The following is a 23767-nucleotide window of genomic DNA, read 5'->3' as shown; positions in this document are numbered from 1 at the left end:
TGGAGATATTCCTTTTTCCACTATTACTAACTTAGCGCTCCGAATGTCCACTTGCATTTTCTACAGAAAGAGTGTTTCAGAATGGCTCAATCAAAACTAAGGTTCAACACTTTTAGTTGAATGCACAGAACAGAAAGAAGTTTCACAGAATGCTTCTGTGTTGTTTTTATTTGTAGATATTATTTTTCCCAATATAGGCCTCTTAGCGCTCAGAATGTCCAATTGCATTTTCTACAGAAAGAGTGTTCCAGAACGGCTCAATCAAAAGCAAGGTTCAACTCAGTTAGTTGAATGCAGAGAACAGAAAGAAATTTCACAGAATGCTTCTTTGTAGTTTATATTTGAGTATATTGCTTTTTCCACTCTTACCCTCTTAGCGCTCCGAATTTCAACTTGCATTTTCTACAGAAAGAGTGTTCAGAACTGCGCAATCAAAAGTATGGTTTAACTCTGTTAGCTGAATGCACATATCAGAAATATGTTTCACAGAATGCTTCTGTGTAGTTTTTATTTGAAGATATTCTTTTTAACAATGTAGGCCTCTTAGCGCTTAGAAAGTCCAATTGCAGTTTCTACAGAAAGAGTGTTTCAGAACGGCTCAATCAAAAGTAAGGTTCAACTCTGTTAGTTGAATGCACAGAACAGAAAGAAGTTTCACAGAATGCTTCTGTGTAGTTTATATTTGAATATATTCCTTTTTCAACTATTACCCTCTTAGTGCTCCGAATGTCCACTTGCATTTTCTACAGAAAGAGTGTTCAGAACGGCTCAATCAAAAGTATGGTTTTAACTGTTAGTTGAATGCACAGATCCGAAAAAAGTTTCACAGAATGCTTCTGTGTAGTTTTTTTTGTAGATATTCTTTTTCCCAATATAGGCCTTTTAGCGGTCAGAATGTCCAATTGCAGTTTCTACAGAAAGAGTGTTTCACAACGGCTCCATCAAAAGTAAGGTTCCACTCAGTTAGTTGAATGCACAGAACATAAATAAGTTTCACAGAATGCTTCCGTGTAGTTTATAATTGAATATATTCCTTTTTCCACTATTACCGTATTAGCGCTCCGAATGTCCACTTGCATTTTCTACAGAAAGAGTGTTCAGAACTGCGCAATCAAAAGTATGGTTTAACTCTGTTAGCTGAATGCACATATCAGAAATAAGTTTCACACAATGCTGCTGTGTAGTTTTTATTTGAAGATATTATTATTCCCAATATAGGCCTCTTAGAGCTGAGAATATCCAATTGCAGTTTCTACAGAAAGAGTGTTTCAGAACGGCTCAATCAAAAGTAAGGTTCAACTCTGTTAGTTGAATGCACAGAACAGAAAGAAGTTTCATACAAGGCTTCTGTGTTGTTTATATTTGAACATATTCCTTTTTCCATTATTACCCACTTAACGCTCCGAATGTCCAGTTGCATTTTCTACAGTCAGAGTGTTTCAAATCTCCTCAATCAAAAGTATGGTTTAACTCTGTTAGCGGAATGCTCAGATCAGAAAGAAGTTTCACAGAATGCTTCTGTGTAGCTTATATTTGAATATATTCCTTTTTCCAATACTACCCTCTTAGCACTCCAAATGTCCAGTTGCATTTTCTACAGAAAGAGTGTTCAGAACTGCACTATCAAAAGTATGGTTTAACTCTGTTAGCTGAATGCACATATCAGAAAGAAGTTTCACAGAATGATTCTGTGTAGTTTATATTTGAAGATAATCCTTTTTCCACTATTACCCTCTTAGCGCTCCGAATCTCCACTTTCATTTTCTACAGAAAGAGTGTTTCAGAACGGCTCAATCAAAACTAAGGTTCAACTCTTTTAGTTGAATGCACAGAACAGAAAGAAGTTTCACAGAATGCTTCTGTGTAGTATTTAGTTGAAGATATTCCTTTTTCGACTATTACCCTCTTAGCGCTCTGAATTTCCACTGGCAGTTTCTACACAAAGAGTGTTTCAGAACTGCTCCTCCAAAAGTAAGGCTCAGCTCTGTTAGTTGAATGCAGAGAACAGAAAGGAGTTTCAGAGAATGCTTCTGTGTAATTTTTATATGGAGATATTCCTTTTTCCACTATTACTAACTTAGCGCTCCTAATGTCCACTTGCATTTTCTACAGAAAGAGTGTTTCAGAACGGCTCAATCAAAACTAAGGTTCAACACTTTTAGTTGAATGCACAGAACAGAAAGAAGTTTCACAGAATGCTTCTGTGTTGTTTTTATTTGTAGATATTATTTTTCCCAATATAGGCCTCTTAGCGCTCAGAATGTCCAATTGCATTTTCTACAGAAAGAGTGTTCCAGAACGGCTCAATCAAAAGCAAGGTTCAACTCAGTTAGTTGAATGCAGAGAACAGAAAGAAGTTTCACAGAATGCTTCTTTGTAGTTTATATTTGAGTATATTGCTTTTTCCACTATTACCCTCTTAGCGCTCCGAATTTCAACTTGCATTTTCTACAGAAAGAGTGTTCAGAACTGCGCAATCAAAAGTATGGTTTAACTCTGTTAGCTGAATGCACATATCAGAAATAAGTTTCACACAATGCCTCTGTGTAGTTTTTATTTGAATATATTATTTTTCCCAATATAGGCCTCTTAGGGCTCAGAATGTCCAATTGCAGTTTCTACAGAAAGAGTGTTTCAGAACGGCTCAATCAAATGTAAGTTTCAACTCTGTTAGTTGAATGTACAGAACAGAAAGATGTTTCATACAATGATTCTGTGTAGTTTATATTCGAACTTATTCCTTTTTCCACTATTACCCACTTAGCGCTCCGAATGTCCAGTTGCATTTTCTACAGACAGAGTGTTTCAAAACTGCTCAGTCAAAAGTATGGTTTAACTCTGTTAGCTGAATGCTCAGATCAGAAAGAAGTTTCACAGAATGCTTCCGTGTAGTTTATATTTGAATATATTCCTTTTTCCACTACTACCCTCTTATCGCTCCAAATGTCTAGTTGCATTTTCTACAGAAAGAGTGTTCAGAACTGCTCAATGAAAAGTATGGTTTAATTCTGTTAGCTGAATGCACAGATCAGAAAGAAGTTTCACAGAATGATTCCGTGTACTTTATATTTGAAGATATTACTTTTTCTAGTATTACCCTCTTAGCGCTCAGAATGTCCACTTGCATTTTCTACAGAAAGAGTGTTCAGAACGGCTCAATCAAAAGTATGGTTTTACTCTATTAGTTGAATGCCCATATCCGAAATAAGTTTCACAGAATGCTTCTGTGTAGTTTATATTTGAAGATATTCTTTTTCAAAATATAGGCCTCTTAGCGCTGAGAATGTCCAATTGCAGTTTCTACAGAAAGAGATTTTCAGAACGGCTCCATCAAAAGTAAGGTTCAACTCAGTTAGTTGAATGCACAGAACAGAAAGAAGTTTCACAGAATGCTTCTGTGTAGTTTATATTTGAATATATTCCTTTTCCAGTATTACCGTCTTAGCGCTGCGAATATCCACTTGCATTTTCTAAAGAAAGAGTGTTTCAGAACGGCTCAATCAAAAATAAGGTTCAACTCTGTTAAATGCACAGAAGAGAAAGGAGTTTCATACAATGCTTCTGTGTAGTTTATATTTGAATATATTACTTTTTCCACTACTACCCTCTTAGCGCTCCAAATGTACAGTTGCATTTTCTACACAAAGAGTGTTCAGAACTGCTCAATCAAAAGTATGCTTTAACTCTGTTAGCTGAATGCACAGATCAGAAAGAAGTTTCACAGAATGATTCTGTGTAGTTTATATTTGAAGATATTCCTTTTTCCACTATTACCCACTTAGCGCTCCAAATGTCCAGTAGCATTTTCTACAGAAAGAGTGTTTCGGAACTGCTCAATCCAAAGTATGGTTTAACTCTGTTAGCTGAATGCACAGATCAGAAAGAAGTTTCACAGAATGCTTCTGTGTAGTGTTTATATGAATGTATTCTTTTTACCAATATAGGCCTCTTAGCGCTCAGAATGTCCAATTGCAGTTTCTATAGAAAGAGTGTTTCAGAACGGCTCAATGAAAAGTAAGGTTCACCTCTTTTAGTTGAATGCACAGAACAGAAAGTAGTTTCACAGAATGCTTCTGTGTAGTATTTAGTTGAAGATATTCCTTTATTGACTATTACCCACTTAGCGCTCCGAATGTCCACTGGCAGTTTCTACACAAAGAGTGTTTCAGAACTGTTCCTTCAAAAGTAAGGCTCAACTCTGTTAGTTGAATTCAGAGAACAGAAAGGAGTTTCAGAGAATGCTTCTGTGTGGTTTTTATTTGGAGATAATCCTTTTTCCCCTATTACAATCTTAGCGCTCCGAAGGTCCACTTATATTTTCTACACAAAGAGTGTTTCATAACTGCTCAATCAAAAGTATGGTTTAGCTCTGTTAACTGAATGCACATATCAGAAATATGTTTCACAGAATGCTTCTGTGTAGTTTTTATTTGAAGATATTCTTTTTAACAATGTAGGCCTCTTAGCACTTAGAAAGTCCAATTGCAGTTTCTACAGAAAGAGTGTTTCAGAACGGCTCAATCAAAAGTAAGGTTCAACTCTGTTGTTGAATGCACAGAACAGAAAGATGTTTCACAGAATGCTTCTGTGTAGTTTATATTTGAATATCTTCCTTTTTCAACTATTACCCTCTTAGCGCTCCGAATGTCCACTTGCATTTTCTACAGAAAGAGTGTTCAGAACGGCTCAAACAAAAGTATGGTTTTAACTGTTAGTTGAATGCACAGATCCGAAAGAAGTTTCACAGAATGCTTCTGTGTAGTTTATATTTGAAGATAATCATTTTTCCACTATTACCCTCTTAGCGCTCCGAATCTCCACTTTCATTTTCTACAGAAAGAGTGTTTCAGAACGGCTCAATCAAAACTAAGGTTCAACTCTTTTAGTTGAATGCACAGAACAGAAAGAAGTTTCACAGAATGCTTCTGTGTAGTATTTAGTTGAAGATAATCCTTTTTCGACTATTACCCTCTTAGCGCTCTGAATTTCCACTGGCAGTTTCTACACAAAGAGTGTTTCAGAACTGCTCCTCCAAAAGTAAGGCTCAGCTCTGTTAGTTGAATGCAGAGAACAGAAAGAAGTTTCAGAGAATGCTTCTGTGTAGTTTTTATATGGAGATATTCCTTTTTCCACTATTACTAACTTAGCGCTCTGAATGTCCACTTGCATTTTCTACAGAAAGAGTGTTTCAGAACGGCTCAATCAAAACTAAGGTTCAACACTTTTAGTTGAATGCACAGAACAGAAAGAAGTTTCACAGAATGCTTCTGTGTAGTTTTTATTTGTAGATATTATTTTTCCCAATATAGGCCTCTTAGCGCTCAGAATGTCCAATTGCATTTTCTACAGAAAGAGTGTTCCAGAACGGCTCAATCAAAAGCAAGGTTCAACTCAGTTAGTTGAATGCAGAGAACAGAAAGAAGTTTCACAGAATGCTTCTTTGTAGTTTATATTTGAGTATATTGCTTTTTCCACTATTACCCTCTTAGTGCTCCGAATTTCAACTTGCATTTTCTACAGAAAGAGTGTTCAGAACTGCGCAATCAAAAGTATGGTTTAACTCTGTTAGCTGAATGCACATATCAGAAATAAGTTTCACACAATGCCTCTGTGTAGTTTTTATTTGAAGATATTATTATTCCCAATATAGGCCTCTTAGAGCTGAGAATGTCCAATTGCAGTTTCTACAGAAAGAGTGTTTCAGAACGGCTCAATCAAAAGTAAGGTTCAACTCTGTTAGTTGAATGCACAGAACAGAAAGAAGTTTCATACAATGCTTCTGTGTTGTTTATATTTGAACATATTCCTTTTTCCATTATTACCCACTTAGCGCTCCGAATGTCCAGTTGCATTTTCTACAGTCAGAGTGTTTCAAATCTCCTCAATCAAAAGTATGGTTTAACTCTGTTAGCGGAATGCTCAGATCAGAAAGAAGTTTCACAGAATGCTTCTGTGTAGCTTATATTTGAATATATTCCTTTTTCCAATACTACCCTCTTAGCACTCCAAATGTCCAGTTGCATTTTCTACAGAAAGAGTGTTCAGAACTGCACTATCAAAAGTATGGTTTAACTCTGTTAGCTGAATGCACATATCAGAAAGAAGTTTCACAGAATGATTCTGTGTAGTTTATATTTGAAGATAATCCTTTTTCCACTATTACCCTCTTAGCGCTCCGAATCTCCACTTTCATTTTCTACAGAAAGAGTGTTTCAGAACGGCTCAATCAAAACTAAGGTTCAACTCTTTTAGTTGAATGCACAGAACAGAAAGAAGTTTCACAGAATGCTTCTGTGTAGTATTTAGTTGAAGATATTCCTTTTTCGACTATTACCCTCTTAGCGCTCTGAATTTCCACTGGCAGTTTCTACACAAAGAGTGTTTCAGAACTGCTCCTCCAAAAGTAAGGCTCAGCTCTGTTAGTTGAATGCAGAGAACAGAAAGAAGTTTCAGAGAATGCTTCTGTGTAGTTTTTATATGGAGATATTCCTTTTTCCACTATTACTAACTTAGCGCTCTGAATGTCCACTTGCATTTTCTACAGAAAGAGTGTTTCAGAACGGCTCAATCAAAACTAAGGTTCAACACTTTTAGTTGAATGCACAGAACAGAAAGAAGTTTCACAGAATGCTTCTGTGTAGTTTTTATTTGTAGATATTATTTTTCCCAATATAGGCCTCTTAGCGCTCAGAATGTCCAATTGCATTTTCTACAGAAAGAGTGTTCCAGAACGGCTCAATCAAAAGCAAGGTTCAACTCAGTTAGTTGAATGCAGAGAACAGAAAGAAGTTTCACAGAATGCTTCTTTGTAGTTTATATTTGAGTATATTGCTTTTTCCACTATTACCCTCTTAGTGCTCCGAATTTCAACTTGCATTTTCTACAGAAAGAGTGTTCAGAACTGCGCAATCAAAAGTATGGTTTAACTCTGTTAGCTGAATGCACATATCAGAAATAAGTTTCACACAATGCCTCTGTGTAGTTTTTATTTGAAGATATTATTATTCCCAATATAGGCCTCTTAGAGCTGAGAATGTCCAATTGCAGTTTCTACAGAAAGAGTGTTTCAGAACGGCTCAATCAAAAGTAAGGTTCAACTCTGTTAGTTGAATGCACAGAACAGAAAGAAGTTTCATACAATGCTTCTGTGTTGTTTATATTTGAACATATTCCTTTTTCCATTATTACCCACTTAGCGCTCCGAATGTCCAGTTGCATTTTCTACAGTCAGAGTGTTTCAAATCTCCTCAATCAAAAGTATGGTTTAACTCTGTTAGCGGAATGCTCAGATCAGAAAGAAGTTTCACAGAATGCTTCTGTGTAGCTTATATTTGAATATATTCCTTTTTCCAATACTACCCTCTTAGCACTCCAAATGTCCAGTTGCATTTTCTACAGAAAGAGTGTTCAGAACTGCACTATCAAAAGTATGGTTTAACTCTGTTAGCTGAATGCACATATCAGAAAGAAGTTTCACAGAATGATTCTGTGTAGTTTATATTTGAAGATAATCCTTTTTCCACTATTACCCTCTTAGCGCTCCGAATCTCCACTTTCATTTTCTACAGAAAGAGTGTTTCAGAACGGCTCAATCAAAACTAAGGTTCAACTCTTTTAGTTGAATGCACAGAACAGAAAGAAGTTTCACAGAATGCTTCTGTGTAGTATTTAGTTGAAGATATTCCTTTTTCGACTATTACCCTCTTAGCGCTCTGAATTTCCACTGGCAGTTTCTACACAAAGAGTGTTTCAGAACTGCTCCTCCAAAAGTAAGGCTCAGCTCTGTTAGTTGAATGCAGAGAACGGAAACGAGTTTCAGAGAATGCTTCTGTGTAGTTTTTATATGGAGATATTCCTTTTTCCACTATTACTAACTTAGCGCTCCGAATGTCCACTTGCATTTTCTACAGAAAGAGTGTTTCAGAATGGCTCAATCAAAACTAAGGTTCAACACTTTTAGTTGAATGCACAGAACAGAAAGAAGTTTCACAGAATGCTTCTGTGTTGTTTTTATTTGTAGATATTATTTTTCCCAATATAGGCCTCTTAGCGCTCAGAATGTCCAATTGCATTTTCTACAGAAAGAGTGTTCCAGAACGGCTCAATCAAAAGCAAGGTTCAACTCAGTTAGTTGAATGCAGAGAACAGAAAGAAATTTCACAGAATGCTTCTTTGTAGTTTATATTTGAGTATATTGCTTTTTCCACTCTTACCCTCTTAGCGCTCTGAATTTCAACTTGCATTTTCTACAGAAAGAGTGTTCAGAACTGCGCAATCAAAAGTATGGTTTAACTCTGTTAGCTGAATGCACATATCAGAAATATGTTTCACAGAATGCTTCTGTGTAGTTTTTATTTGAAGATATTCTTTTTAACAATGTAGGCCTCTTAGCGCTTAGAAAGTCCAATTGCAGTTTCTACAGAAAGAGTGTTTCAGAACGGCTCAATCAAAAGTAAGGTTCAACTCTGTTAGTTGAATGCACAGAACAGAAAGAAGTTTCACAGAATGCTTCTGTGTAGTTTATATTTGAATATATTCCTTTTTCAACTATTACCCTCTTAGTGCTCCGAATGTCCACTTGCATTTTCTACAGAAAGAGTGTTCAGAACGGCTCAATCAAAAGTATGGTTTTAACTGTTAGTTGAATGCACAGATCCGAAAGAAGTTTCACAGAATGCTTCTGTGTAGTTTTTTTTGTAGATATTCTTTTTCCCAATATAGGCCTTTTAGCGGTCAGAATGTCCAATTGCAGTTTCTACAGAAAGAGTGTTTCACAACGGCTCCATCAAAAGTAAGGTTCCACTCAGTTAGTTGAATGCACAGAACAGAAATAAGTTTCACAGAATGCTTCCGTGTAGTTTATAATTGAATATATTCCTTTTTCCACTATTACCGTATTAGCGCTCCGAATGTCCACTTGCATTTTCTACAGAAAGAGTGTTCAGAACTGCGCAATCAAAAGTATGGTTTAACTCTGTTAGCTGAATGCACATATCAGAAATAAGTTTCACACAATGCTGCTGTGTAGTTTTTATTTGAAGATATTATTATTCCCAATATAGGCCTCTTAGAGCTGAGAATGTCCAATTGCAGTTTCTACAGAAAGAGTGTTTCAGAACGGCTCAATCAAAAGTAAGGTTCAACTCTGTTAGTTGAATACACAGAACAGAAAGAAGTTTCATACAATGCTTCTGTGTTGTTTATATTTGAACATATTCCTTTTTCCATTATTACCCACTTAGCGCTCCGAATGTCCAGTTGCATTTTCTACAGTCAGAGTGTTTCAAATCTCCTCAATCAAAAGTATGGTTTAACTCTGTTAGCGGAATGCTCAGATCAGAAAGAAGTTTCACAGAATGCTTCTGTGTAGCTTATATTTGAATATATTCCTTTTTCCAATACTACCCTCTTAGCACTCCAAATGTCCAGTTGCATTTTCTACAGAAGGAGTGTTCAGAACTGCACTATCAAAAGTATGGTTTAACTCTGTTAGCTGAATGCACATATCAGAAAGAAGTTTCACAGAATGATTCTGTGTAGTTTATATTTGAAGATAATCCTTTTTCCACTATTACCCTCTTAGCGCTCCGAATCTCCACTTTCATTTTCTACAGAAAGAGTGTTTCAGAACGGCTCAATCAAAACTAAGGTTCAACTCTTTTAGTTGAATGCACAGAACAGAAAGAAGTTTCACAGAATGCTTCTGTGTAGTATTTAGTTGAAGATATTCCTTTTTCGACTATTACCCTCTTAGCGCTCTGAATTTCCACTGGCAGTTTCTACACAAAGAGTGTTTCAGAACTGCTCCTCCAAAAGTAAGGCTCAGCTCTGTTAGTTGAATGCAGAGAACAGAAAGGAGTTTCAGAGAATGCTTCTGTGTAGTTTTTATATGGAGATATTCCTTTTTCCACTATTACTAACTTAGCGCTCCTAATGTCCACTTGCATTTTCTACAGAAAGAGTGTTTCAGAACGGCTCAATCAAAACTAAGGTTCAACACTTTTAGTTGAATGCACAGAACAGAAAGAAGTTTCACAGAATGCTTCTGTGTTGTTTTTATTTGTAGATATTATTTTTCCCAATATAGGCCTCTTAGCGCTCAGAATGTCCAATTGCATTTTCTACAGAAAGAGTGTTCCAGAACGGCTCAATCAAAAGCAAGGTTCAACTCAGTTAGTTGAATGCAGAGAACAGAAAGAAGTTTCACAGAATGCTTCTTTGTAGTTTATATTTGAGTATATTGCTTTTTCCACTATTACCCTCTTAGCGCTCCGAATTTCAACTTGCATTTTCTACAGAAAGAGTGTTCAGAACTGCGCAATCAAAAGTATGGTTTAACTCTGTTAGCTGAATGCACATATCAGAAATAAGTTTCACACAATGCCTCTGTGTAGTTTTTATTTGAATATATTATTTTTCCCAATATAGGCCTCTTAGGGCTCAGAATGTCCAATTGCAGTTTCTACAGAAAGAGTGTTTCAGAACGGCTCAATCAAATGTAAGTTTCAACTCTGTTAGTTGAATGTACAGAACAGAAAGATGTTTCATACAATGATTCTGTGTAGTTTATATTCGAACTTATTCCTTTTTCCACTATTACCCACTTAGCGCTCCGAATGTCCAGTTGCATTTTCTACAGACAGAGTGTTTCAAAACTGCTCAGTCAAAAGTATGGTTTAACTCTGTTAGCTGAATGCTCAGATCAGAAAGAAGTTTCACAGAATGCTTCCGTGTAGTTTATATTTGAATATATTCCTTTTTCCACTACTACCCTCTTATCGCTCCAAATGTCTAGTTGCATTTTCTACAGAAAGAGTGTTCAGAACTGCTCAATGAAAAGTATGGTTTAATTCTGTTAGCTGAATGCACAGATCAGAAAGAAGTTTCACAGAATGATTCCGTGTACTTTATATTTGAAGATATTACTTTTTCTAGTATTACCCTCTTAGCGCTCAGAATGTCCACTTGCATTTTCTACAGAAAGAGTGTTCAGAACGGCTCAATCAAAAGTATGGTTTTACTCTATTAGTTGAATGCCCATATCCGAAATAAGTTTCACAGAATGCTTCTGTGTAGTTTTTATTTGAAGATATTCTTTTTCAAAATATAGGCCTCTTAGCGCTCAGAATGTCCAATTGCAGTTTCTACAGAAAGAGATTTTCAGAACGGCTCCATCAAAAGTAAGGTTCAACTCAGTTAGTTGAATGCACAGAACAGAAAGAAGTTTCACAGAATGCTTCTGTGTAGTTTATATTTGAATATATTCCTTTTCCAGTATTACCGTCTTAGCGCTGCGAATATCCACTTGCATTTTCTAAAGAAAGAGTGTTTCAGAACGGCTCAATCAAAAATAAGGTTCAACTCTGTTAAATGCACAGAAGAGAAAGGAGTTTCATACAATGCTTCTGTGTAGTTTATATTTGAATATATTACTTTTTCCACTACTACCCTCTTAGCGCTCCAAATGTACAGTTGCATTTTCTACACAAAGAGTGTTCAGAACTGCTCAATCAAAAGTATGCTTTAACTCTGTTAGCTGAATGCACAGATCAGAAAGAAGTTTCACAGAATGATTCTGTGTAGTTTATATTTGAAGATATTCCTTTTTCCACTATTACCCACTTAGCGCTCCAAATGTCCAGTAGCATTTTCTACAGAAAGAGTGTTTCGGAACTGCTCAATCCAAAGTATGGTTTAACTCTGTTAGCTGAATGCACAGATCAGAAAGAAGTTTCACAGAATGCTTCTGTGTAGTGTTTATATGAATGTATTCTTTTTACCAATATAGGCCTCTTAGCGATCAGAATGTCCAATTGCAGTTTCTATAGAAAGAGTGTTTCAGAACGGCTCAATGAAAGGTAAGGTGCACCTCTTTTAGTTGAATGCACAGAACAGAAAGTAGTTTCACAGAATGCTTCTGTGTAGTATTTAGTTGAAGATATTCCTTTATTGACTATTACCCACTCAGCGCTCCGAATGTCCACTGGCAGTTTCTACACAAAGAGTGTTTCAGAACTGTTCCTTCAAAAGTAAGGCTCAACTCTGTTAGTTGAATTCAGAGAACAGAAAGGAGTTTCAGAGAATGCTTCTGTGTGGTTTTTATTTGGAGATAATCCTTTTTCCCCTATTACAATCTTAGCGCTCCGAAGGTCCACTTATATTTTCTACACAAAGAGTGTTTCATAACTGCTCAATCAAAAGTATGGTTTAGCTCTGTTAACTGAATGCACATATCAGAAATATGTTTCACAGAATGCTTCTGTGTAGTTTTTATTTGAAGATATTCTTTTTAACAATGTAGGCCTCTTAGCACTTAGAAAGTCCAATTGCAGTTTCTACAGAAAGAGTGTTTCAGAACGGCTCAATCAAAAGTAAGGTTCAACTCTGTTGTTGAATGCACAGAACAGAAAGATGTTTCACAGAATGCTTCTGTGTAGTTTATATTTGAATATCTTCCTTTTTCAACTATTACCCTCTTAGCGCTCCGAATGTCCACTTGCATTTTCTACAGAAATAGTGTTCAGAACGGCTCAAACAAAAGTATGGTTTTAACTGCTGGTTGAATGCACAGATCCGAAAGAAGTTTCACAGAATGCTTCTGTGTAGTTTATATTTGAAGATAATCATTTTTCCACTATTACCCTCTTAGCGCTCCGAATCTCCACTTTCATTTTCTACAGAAAGAGTGTTTCAGAATGGCTCAATCAAAACTAAGGTTCAACTCTTTTAGTGGAATGCACAGAACAGAAAGAAGTTTCACAGAATGCTTCTGTGTAGTATTTAGTTGAAGATATTCCTTTTTCGACTATTACCCTCTTAGCGCTCTGAATTTCCACTGGCAGTTTCTACACAAAGAGTGTTTCAGAACTGCTCCTCCAAAAGTAAGGCTCAGCTCTGTTAGTTGAACGCAGAGAGCAGAAAGAAGTTTCAGAGAATGCTTCTGTGTAGTTTTTATATGGAGATATTCCTTTTTCCACTATTACTAACTTAGCGCTCTGAATGTCCACTTGCATTTTCTACAGAAAGAGTGTTTCAGAACGGCTCAATCAAAACTAAGGTTCAACACTTTTAGTTGAATGCACAGAACAGAAAGAAGTTTCACAGAATGCTTCTGTGTAGTTTTTATTTGTAGATAATATTTTTCCCAATATAGGCCTCTTAGCGCTCAGAATGTCCAATTGCATTTTCTACAGAAAGAGTGTTCCAGAACGGCTCAATCAAAAGCAAGGTTCAACTCAGTTAGTTGAATGCAGAGAACAGAAAGAAGTTTCACAGAATGCTTCTTTGTAGTTTATATTTGAGTATATTGCTTTTTCCACTATTACCCTCTTAGCGCTCCGAATTTCAACTTGCATTTTCTACAGAAAGAGTGTTCAGAACTGCGCAATCAAAAGTATGGTTTAACTCTGTTAGCTGAATGCACATATCAGAAATAAGTTTCACACAATGCCTCTGTGTAGTTTTTATTTGAATATATTATTTTTCCCAATATAGGCCTCTTAGGGCTCAGAATGTCCAATTGCAGTTTCTACAGAAAGAGTGTTTCAGAACGGCTCAATCAAATGTAAGTTTCAACTCTGTTAGTTGAATGTACAGAACAGAAAGATGTTTCATACAATGATTCTGTGTAGTTTATATTCGAACTTATTCCTTTTTCCACTATTACCCACTTAGCGCTCCGAATGTCCAGTTGCATTTTCTACAGACAGAGTGTTTCAAAACTGCTCAGTCAAAAGTATGGTTTAACTCTGTGAGCTGAATGCTCAGATCAGAAAGAAGTTTCACAGAATGCTTCCGTGTAGTTTATATTTGAATATATTCCTTTTTCCACTACTACCCTCTTATCGCTCCAAATGTCTAGTTGCATTTTCTACAGAAAGAGTGTTCAGAACTGCTCAATGAAAAGTATGGTTTAATTCTGTTAGCTGAATGCACAGATCAGAAAGAAGTTTCACAGAATGATTCTGTGTAGTTTGTATTTGAAGATATTACTTTTTCTAGTATTACCCTCTTAGCGCTCAGAATGTCCACTTGCATTTTCTACAGAAAGAGTGTTCAGAACGGCTCAATCAAAAGTATGGTTTTACTCTATTAGTTGAATGCCCATATCCTAAATAAGTTTCACAGAATGCTTCTGTGTAATTTTTATTTGAAGATATTCTTTTTCAAAATATAGGCCTCTTAGCGCTCAGAATGTCCAATTGCAGTTTCTACAGAAAGAGCTTTTCAGAACGGCTCCATCAAAAGTAAGGTTCAACTCAGTTAGTTGAATGCACAGAACAGAAAGAAGTTTCACAGAATGCTTCTGTGTAGTTTATATTTGAATATATTCCTTTTCCAGTATTACCGTCTTAGCGCTGCGAATATCCACTTGCATTTTCTAAAGAAAGAGTGTTTCAGAACGGCTCAATCAAAAATAAGGTTCAACTATGTTAGTTAATTGCACAGAAGAGAAAGCAGTTTCATACAATTCTTCTGTGCAGTTTATATTTGAATATATTACTTTTTCCACTACTACCCTCTTAGCGCTCCAAATGTCCAGTTGCATTTTCTACAGAAAGAGTGTTCAGAACTGCTCAATCAAAAGTATGCTTTAACTCTGTTAGCTGAATGCACAGATCAGAAAGAAGTTTCACAGAATGGTTCTGTGTAGTTTATATTTGAAGATATTCCTTTTTCCACAATTACCCACTTAGCGCTCCAAATGTCCAGTAGCATTTTCTACGGAAGGGTGTTTCGGAACTGCTCAATCCAAAGTATGGTTTAACTCTGTTAGCTGAATGCACAGATCAGAAAGAAGTTTCACAGAATGCTTCTGTGTAGTGTTTATATGAAAATATTCTTTTTACCAATATAGGCCTCTTAGCGCTCAGAATGTCCAATTGCAGTTTCTATAGAAAGAGTGTTTCAGAACGGCTCAATGAAAAGTAAGGTTCACCTCTTTTAGTTGAATGCACAGAACAGAAAGTAGTTTCACAGAATGCTTCTGTGTAGTATTTAGTTGAAGATATTCCTTTATTGACTATTACCCACTTAGCGCTCCGAATGTCCACTGGCAGTTTCTACACAAAGAGTGTTTCAGAACTGTTCCTTCAAAAGTAAGGCTCAACTCTGTTAGTTGAATTCAGAGAACAGAAAGGAGTTTCAGAGAATGCTTCTGTGTGGTTTTTATTTGGAGATAATCCTTTTCCCCTATTACAATCTTAGCGCTCCGAAGGTCCACTTATATTTTCTACACAAAGAGTGTTTCATAACTGCTCAATCAAAAGTATGGTTTAGCTCTGTTAACTGAATGCACATATCAGAAATATGTTTCACAGAATGCTTCTGTGTAGTTTTTATTTGAAGATATTCTTTTTAACAATGTAGGCCTCTTAGCGCTTAGAAAGTCCAATTGCAGTTTCTACAGAAAGAGTGTTTCAGAACGGCTCAATCAAAAGTAAGATTCAACTCTGTTAGTTGAATGCACAGAACAGAAAGAAGTTTCACAGAATGCTTCTGTGTAGTTTATATTTGAATATATTCCTTTTTCAACTATTACCCTCTTAGCGCTCCGAATGTCCACTTGCATTTTCTACAGAAAGAGTGTTCAGAACGGCTCAATCAAAAGTATGGTTTTACTCTGTTAGTTGAATGCACAGATCTGAAAGAAGTTTCACAGAATGCTTCTGTGTAGTTTTTATTTGTAGATATTCTTTTTCCCAATATAGGCCTTTTAGCGGTCAGAATGTCCAATTGCAGTTTCTACAGAAAGAGTGTTTCACAACGGCTCCATCAAAAGTAAGGTTCAACTCAGTTAGTTGAATGCACAGAACAGAAAGAAGTTTCACAGAATGATTCTGTGTAGTTTATAATTGAATATATTCCTTTTTCCACTATTACCATATTAGCGCTCCGAATGTCCACTTGCATTTTCTACAGAAAGAGTGTTCAGAACTGCGCAATCAAAAGTATGGTTTAACTCTGTTAGCTGAATGCACATATCAGAAATAAGTTTCACACAATTCTGCTGTGTAGTTTTTATTTGAAGATATTATTATTCCCAATATAGGCCTCTTAGAGCTGAGAATGTCCAATTGCAGTTTCTACAGAAAGAGTGTTTCAGAACGGCTCAATCAAAAGTAAGGTTCAACTCTCTTAGTTGAATGCACAGAACAGAAAGGAGTTTCATACAATGCTTCTGTGTTGTTTATATTTGAACATATTCCTTTTTCCATTATTACCCACTTAGCGCTCCGAATGTCCAGTTGCATTTTCTACAGTCAGAGTGTTTCAAATCTCCTCAATCAAAAGTATGGTTTAACTCTGTTAGCGGAATGCTCAGATCAGAAAGAAGTTTCACAGAATGCTTCTGTGTAGCTTATATTTGAATATATTCCTTTTTCCAATACTACCCTCTTAGCGCTCCAAATGTCCAGTTGCATTTTCTACAGAAAGAGTGTTCAGAACTGCACTATCCAAAGTATGGTTTAACTCTGTTAGCTGAATGCATATATCAGAAAGAAGTTTCACAGAATGATTCTGTGTAGTTTATATTTGAAGATAATCCTTTTTCCACTATTACCCTCTTAGCGCTCAGAATCTCCACTTTCATTTTCTACAGAAAGAGTATTTCAGAACGGCTCAATCAAAACTAAGGTTCAACTCTTTAAGTTGAATGCACAGAACAGGAAGATGTTTCACAGAATGCTTCTGTGTAGTATTTAGTTGAAGATATTCCTTTTTCGACTATTACCCTCTTAGCGCTCTGAATTTCCACTGGCAGTTTCTACAAAAAGAGTGTTTCAGAACTGCTCCTCCAAAAGTACGGCTCAGCTCTGTTAGTTGAATGCAGAGAACAGAAAGGAGTTTCAGAGAATGCTTCTGTGTAGTTTTTATTTGGAGATATTCCTTTTTCCACTATTACTAACTTAGCGCTCCTAATGTCCACTTGCATTTTCTACAGAAAGAGGGTTTCAGAATGGCTCAATCAAAACTAAGTTTCAACTCTGTTAGTTGAATGTACGTAACAGAAAGGTGTTTCATACAATGCTTCTGTGTAGTTTATATTTGAACATATTCCTTTTTCCACTATTACCCACTTAGCGCTCCGAATGTCCAGTTGCATTTTCTACAGACAGAGTGTTTCAAAACTGCTCAGTCAAAAGTATGGTTTAACTCTGTTAGCTGAATGCTCAGATCAGAAAGAAGTTTCACAGAATGCTTCCGTGTAGTTTATATTTGAATATATTCCTTTTTCCACTACTACCCTCTTATCGCTCCAAATGTCTAGTTGCATTTTCTACAGAAAGGGTGTTCAGAACTGCTCAATGAAAAGTATGGTTTAATTCTGTTAGCTGAATGCACAGATCAGAAAGAAGTTTCACAGAATGATTCTGTGTAGTTTATATTTGAAGATATTACTTTTTCTAGTATTACCCTCTTAGCGCTCAGAATGTCCACTTGCATTTTCTACAGAAAGAGTGTTCAGAACGGCTCAATCAAAAGTATGGTTTTACTCTATTATTTGAATGCCCATATCCGAAATAAGTTTCACAGAATGCTTCTGTGTAGTTTTCATTTGAAGATATTCTTTTTCAAAATATAGGCCTCTTAGCGCTCAGAATGTCCAATTCCAGTTTATACAGAAAGAGCTTTTCAGAACGCCTCCATCAAAAGTAAGGTTCAACTCAGTTAGTTGAATGCACAGAACAGAAATAAGTTTCACAGAATGCCTCTGTGTAGTTTATATTTGAATATATTCCTTTTCCAGTATTACCGTCTTAGCGCTGCGAATATCCACTTGCATTTTCTAAAGAAAGAGTGTTTCAGAACGGCTCAATCAAAAATAAGGTTCAACTCTGTTAGTTAAATGCACAGAAGAGAAAGGAGTTTCATACAATTCTTCTGTGTAGTTTACATTTGAATATATTACTTTTTCCACTACTACCCTCTTAGCGCTCCAAATGTCCAGTAGCATTTTCTACACAAAGAGTGTTCAGAACTGCTCAATCAAAACTATGCTTTAACTCTGTTAGCTGAATGCACAGATCAGAAAGAAGTTTCACAGAATGATTCTGTGTAGTTTATATTTGAAGATATTCCTTTTTCCACTATTAACCACTTAGCGCTCCAAATGTCCAGTAGCATTTTCTACAGAAAGAGTGTTTCGGAACTGCTCAATCCAAAGTATGGTTTAACTCTGTTAGCTGAATGCACAGATCAGAAAGAAGTTTCACAGAATGCTTCTGTGTAGTGTTTATATGAAAATATTCTTTTTACCAATATAGGCCTCTTAGCGCTCAGAATGTCCAATTGCAGTTTCTATAGAAAGAGTGTTTCAGAACGGCTCAATGAAAAGTAAGGTTCACCTCTTTTAGTTGAATGCACAGAACAGAAAGTAGTTTCACAGAATGCTTCTGTGTAGTATTTAGTTGAAGATATTCCTTTATTGACTATTACCCACTTAGCGCTCCGAATGTCCACTGGCAGTTTCTACACAAAGAGTGTTTCAGAACTGTTCCTTCAAAAGTAAGGCTCAACTCTGTTAGTTGAATTCAGAGAACAGAAAGGAGTTTCAGAGAATGCTTCTGTGTGGTTTTTATTTGGAGATAATCCTTTTTCCCCTATTACAATCTTAGCGCTCCGAAGGTCCACTTATATTTTCTACACAAAGAGTGTTTCATAACTGCTCAATCAAAAGTATGGTTTAGCTCTGTTAACTGAATGCACATATCAGAAATATGTTTCACAGAATGCTTCTGTGTAGTTTTTATTTGAAGATATTCTTTTTAACAATGTAGGCCTCTTAGCACTTAGAAAGTCCAATTGCAGTTTCTACAGAAAGAGTGTTTCAGAACGGCTCAATCAAAAGTAAGGTTCAACTCTGTTGTTGAATGCACAGAACAGAAAGATGTTTCACAGAATGCTTCTGTGTAGTTTATATTTGAATATCTTCCTTTTTCAACTATTACCCTCTTAGCGCTCCGAATGTCCACTTGCATTTTCTACAGAAAGAGTGTTCAGAACGGCTCAAACAAAAGTATGGTTTTAACTGTTAGTTGAATGCACAGATCCGAAAGAAGTTTCACAGAATGCTTCTGTGTAGTTTATATTTGAAGATAATCATTTTTCCACTATTACCCTCTTAGCGCTCCGAATCTCCACTTTCATTTTCTACAGAAAGAGTGTTTCAGAACGGCTCAATCAAAACTAAGGTTCAACTCTTTTAGTGGAATGCACAGAACAGAAAGAAGTTTCACAGAATGCTTCTGTGTAGTATTTAGTTGAAGATATTCCTTTTTCGAATATTACCCTCTTAGCGCTCTGAATTTCCACTGGCAGTTTCTACACAAAGAGTGTTTCAGAACTGCTCCTCCAAAAGTAAGGCTCAGCTCTGTTAGTTGAATGCAGAGAACAGAAAGAAGTTTCAGAGAATGCTTCTGTGTAGTTTTTATATGGAGATATTCCTTTTTCCACTATTACTAACTTAGCGCTCTGAATGTCCACTTGCATTTTCTACAGAAAGAGTGTTTCAGAACGGCTCAATCAAAACTAAGGTTCAACACTTTTAGTTGAATGCACAGAACAGAAAGAAGTTTCACAGAATGCTTCTGTGTAGTTTTTATTTGTAGATATTATTTTTCCCAATATAGGCCTCTTAGCGCTCAGAATGTCCAATTGCATTTTCTACAGAAAGAGTGTTCCAGAACGGCTCAATCAAAAGCAAGGTTCAACTCAGTTAGTTGAATGCAGAGAACAGAAAGAAGTTTCACAGAATGCTTCTTTGTAGTTTATATTTGAGTATATTGCTTTTTCCACTATTACCCTCTTAGTGCTCCGAAATTCAACTTGCATTTTCTACAGAAAGAGTGTTCAGAACTGCGCAATCAAAAGTATGGTTTAACTCTGTTAGCTGAATGCACATATCAGAAATAAGTTTCACACAATGCCTCTGTGTAGTTTTTATTTGAAGATATTATTATTCCCAATATAGGCCTCTTAGAGCTGAGAATGTCCAATTGCAGTTTCTACAGAAAGAGTGTTTCAGAACGGCTCAATCAAAAGTAAGGTTCAACTCTGTTAGTTGAATGCACAGAACAGAAAGAAGTTTCACAGAATGCTTCTGTGTAGTTTATATTTGAATATATTCCTTTTTCAACTATTACCCTCTTAGTGCTCCGAATGTCCACTTGCATTTTCTACAGAAAGAGTGTTCAGAACGGCTCAATCAAAAGTATGGTTTTAACTGTCAGTTGAATGCACAGATCCGAAAGAAGTTTCACAGAATGCTTCTGTGTAGTTTTTTTTGTAGATATTCTTTTTCCCAATATAGGCCTTTTAGCGGTCAGAATGTCCAATTGCAGTTTCTACAGAAAGAGTGTTTCACAACGGCTCCATCAAAAGTAAGGTTCCACTCAGTTAGTTGAATGCACAGAACAGAAAGAAGTTTCACAGAATGCTTCCGTGTAGTTTATAATTGAATATATTCCTTTTTCCACTATTACCGTATTAGCGCTCCGAATGTCCACTTGCATTTTCTACAGAAAGAGTGTTCAGAACTGCGCAATCAAAAGTATGGTTTAACTCTGTTAGCTGAATGCACATATCAGAAATAAGTTTCACACAATGCTGCTGTGTAGTTTTTATTTGAAGATATTATTATTCCCAATATAGGCCTCTTAGAGCTGAGAATGTCCAATTGCAGTTTCTACAGAAAGAGTGTTTCAGAACGGCTCAATCAAAAGTAAGGTTCAACTCAGTTAGTTGAATGCACAGAACAGAAAGAAGTTTCATACAAGGCTTCTGTGTTGTTTATATTTGAACATATTCCTTTTTCCATTATTACCCACTTAGCGCTCCGAATGTCCAGTTGCATTTTCTACAGTCAGAGTGTTTCAAATCTCCTCAATCAAAAGTATGGTTTAACTCTGTTAGCGGAATGCTCAGATCAGAAAGAAGTTTCACAGAATGCTTCTGTGTAGCTTATATTTGAATATATTCCTTTTTCCAATACTACCCTCTTAGCACTCCAAATGTCCAGTTGCATTTTCTACAGAAAGAGTGTTCAGAACTGCACTATCAAAAGTATGGTTTAACTCTGTTAGCTGAATGCACATATCAGAAAGAAGTTTCACAGAATGATTCTGTGTAGTTTATATTTGAAGATAATCCTTTTTCCACTATTACCCTCTTAGCGCTCCGAATCTCCACTTTCATTTTCTACAGAAAGAGTGTTTCAGAACGGCTCAATCAAAACTAAGGTTCAACTCTTTTAGTTGAATGCACAGAACAGAAAGAAGTTTCACAGAATGCTTCTGTGTAGTATTTAGTTGAAGATATTCCTTTTTCGACTATTACCCTCTTAGCGCTCTGAATTTCCACTGGCAGTTTCTACACAAAGAGTGTTTCAGAACTGCTCCTCCAAAAGTAAGGCTCAGCTCTGTTAGTTGAATGCAGAGAACAGAAAGAAGTTTCAGAGAATGCTTCTGTGTAGTTTTTATATGGAGATATTCCTTTTTCCACTATTACTAACTTAGCGCTCTGAATGTCCACTTGCATTTTCTACAGAAAGAGTGTTTCAGAACGGCTCAATCAAAACTAAGGTTCAACACTTTTAGTTGAATGCACAGAACAGAAAGAAGTTTCACAGAATGCTTCTGTGTAGTTTTTATTTGTAGATATTATTTTTCCCAATATAGGCCTCTTAGCGCTCAGAATGTCCAATTGCATTTTCTACAGAAAGAGTGTTCCAGAACGGCTCAATCAAAAGCAAGGTTCAACTCAGTTAGTTGAATGCAGAGAACAGAAAGAAGTTTCACAGAATGCTTCTTTGTAGTTTATATTTGAGTATATTGCTTTTTCCACTATTACCCTCTTAGTGCTCCGAATTTCAACTTGCATTTTCTACAGAAAGAGTGTTCAGAACTGCGCAATCAAAAGTATGGTTTAACTCTGTTAGCTGAATGCACATATCAGAAATAAGTTTCACACAATGCCTCTGTGTAGTTTTTATTTGAAGATATTATTATTCCCAATATAGGCCTCTTAGAGCTGAGAATGTCCAATTGCAGTTTCTACAGAAAGAGTGTTTCAGAACGGCTCAATCAAAAGTAAGGTTCAACTCTGTTAGTTGAATGCACAGAACAGAAAGAAGTTTCATACAAGGCTTCTGTGTTGTTTATATTTGAACATATTCCTTTTTCCATTATTACCCACTTAGTGCTCCGAATGTCCAGTTGCATTTTCTACAGTCAGAGTGTTTCAAATCTCCTCAATCAAAAGTATGGTTTAACTCTGTTAGCGGAATGCTCAGATCAGAAAGAAGTTTCACAGAATGCTTCTGTGTAGCTTATATTTGAATATATTCCTTTTTCCAATACTACCCTCTTAGCACTCCAAATGTCCAGTTGCATTTTCTACAGAAAGAGTGTTCAGAACTGCACTATCAAAAGTATGGTTTAACTCTGTTAGCTGAATGCACATATCAGAAAGAAGTTTCACAGAATGATTCTGTGTAGTTTATATTTGAAGATAATCCTTTTTCCACTATTACCCTCTTAGCGCTCCGAATCTCCACTTTCATTTTCTACAGAAAGAGTGTTTCAGAACGGCTCAATCAAAACTAAGGTTCAACTCTTTTAGTTGAATGCACAGAACAGAAAGAAGTTTCACAGAATGCTTCTGTGTAGTATTTAGTTGAAGATATTCCTTTTTCGACTATTACCCTCTTAGCGCTCTGAATTTCCACTGGCAGTTTCTACACAAAGAGTGTTTCAGAACTGCTCCTCCAAAAGTAAGGCTCAGCTCTGTTAGTTGAATGCAGAGAACAGAAAGGAGTTTCAGAGAATGCTTCTGTGTAGTTTTTATATGGAGATATTCCTTTTTCCACTATTACTAACTTAGCGCTCCTAATGTCCACTTGCATTTTCTACAGAAAGAGTGTTTCAGAACGGCTCAATCAAAACTAAGGTTCAACACTTTTAGTTGAATGCACAGAACAGAAAGAAGTTTCACAGAATGCTTCTGTGTTGTTTTTATTTGTAGATATTATTTTTCCCAATATAGGCCTCTTAGCGCTCAGAATGTCCAATTGCATTTTCTACAGAAAGAGTGTTCCAGAACGGCTCAATCAAAAGCAAGGTTCAACTCAGTTAGTTGAATGCAGAGAACAGAAAGAAGTTTCACAGAATGCTTCTTTGTAGTTTATATTTGAGTATATTGCTTTTTCCACTATTACCCTCTTAGCGCTCCGAATTTCAACTTGCATTTTCTACAGAAAGAGTGTTCAGAACTGCGCAATCAAAAGTATGGTTTAACTCTGTTAGCTGAATGCACATATCAGAAATAAGTTTCACACAATGCCTCTGTGTAGTTTTTATTTGAATATATTATTTTTCCCAATATAGTCCTCTTAGGGCTCAGAATGTCCAATTGCAGTTTCTACAGAAAGAGTGTTTCAGAACGGCTCAATCAAATGTAAGTTTCAACTCTGTTAGTTGAATGTACAGAACAGAAAGATGTTTCATACAATGATTCTGTGTAGTTTATATTCGAACTTATTCCTTTTTCCACTATTACCCACTTAGCGCTCCGAATGTCCAGTTGCATTTTCTACAGACAGAGTGTTTCAAAACTGCTCAGTCAAAAGTATGGTTTAACTCTGTTAGCTGAATGCTCAGATCAGAAAGAAGTTTCACAGAATGCTTCCGTGTAGTTTATATTTGAATATATTCCTTTTTCCACTACTACCCTCTTATCGCTCCAAATGTCTAGTTGCATTTTCTAC

The sequence above is a fragment of the Symphalangus syndactylus genome, chromosome 21 (genome assembly GCF_028878055.3).
Source record: "Symphalangus syndactylus isolate Jambi chromosome 21, NHGRI_mSymSyn1-v2.1_pri, whole genome shotgun sequence".
Lineage (NCBI taxonomy): Eukaryota > Metazoa > Chordata > Mammalia > Primates > Hylobatidae > Symphalangus > Symphalangus syndactylus.
The sequence above is the reverse complement of the archived record's forward strand: the minus strand, read 5'-3'. Positions refer to the sequence as shown.